The sequence below is a fragment of the Arachis duranensis genome, chromosome 7 (genome assembly GCF_000817695.3).
Source record: "Arachis duranensis cultivar V14167 chromosome 7, aradu.V14167.gnm2.J7QH, whole genome shotgun sequence".
Taxonomy (NCBI): Eukaryota; Viridiplantae; Streptophyta; class Magnoliopsida; order Fabales; family Fabaceae; genus Arachis; species Arachis duranensis.
Genome location: NC_029778.3, coordinates 44,212,831 through 44,213,474, shown reverse-complemented (window position 1 = coordinate 44,213,474; position 644 = coordinate 44,212,831).

The following is a 644-nucleotide window of genomic DNA, read 5'->3' as shown; positions in this document are numbered from 1 at the left end:
CAAAGATTTTCAAAATCATATCTTTTCAATCATTTTTATTTGCAATCATATCTTCTCAATCATATCTTTTTCAAAATAATTTTCAATCATATCTTTCTAATTGCTAATCTCAAAATCTTTTTAATTAACTAATTGATTCAGTTTTTATTTTGTTTTGATCTTATTTTCTTTTAATTTTCGAATTTTTTATTTTATTTTCCTTTTGTTTTTATTTTATTTTTTTCGGTTAATTCAAAAAAAAAATATAAATATATTTTTATCTACTTGCAATCCATATCATTTCCCTTTATCCATCATGGACCTAAAAAGTGGGTACAGTTAGACATCTTCTACTATGGGCTTACAGAAAAAGCTCAGATGTCTTTAGACCACTCAGCTGGTAGATCTATACACATGAGGAAGACAATTGAAGAGGCTCAAGAGCTTATAGACACTATTGCTAGAAACCAATATTTGTACTCTAGCAATGAGTTCTCTCCAAAAGGGGAAGTCATGGCAGTAGCCACTGATCCTAATCCTCAAGAACAGATGATTGAGCTTAATCAACAATTGCTCCTGATGACAGAACAGTTAGCAGAATTCAAAGAGATGCTCCATGAAACTAAAGTTGCTAACAAGAACATAGAACTGCAGTTGAATCAAGC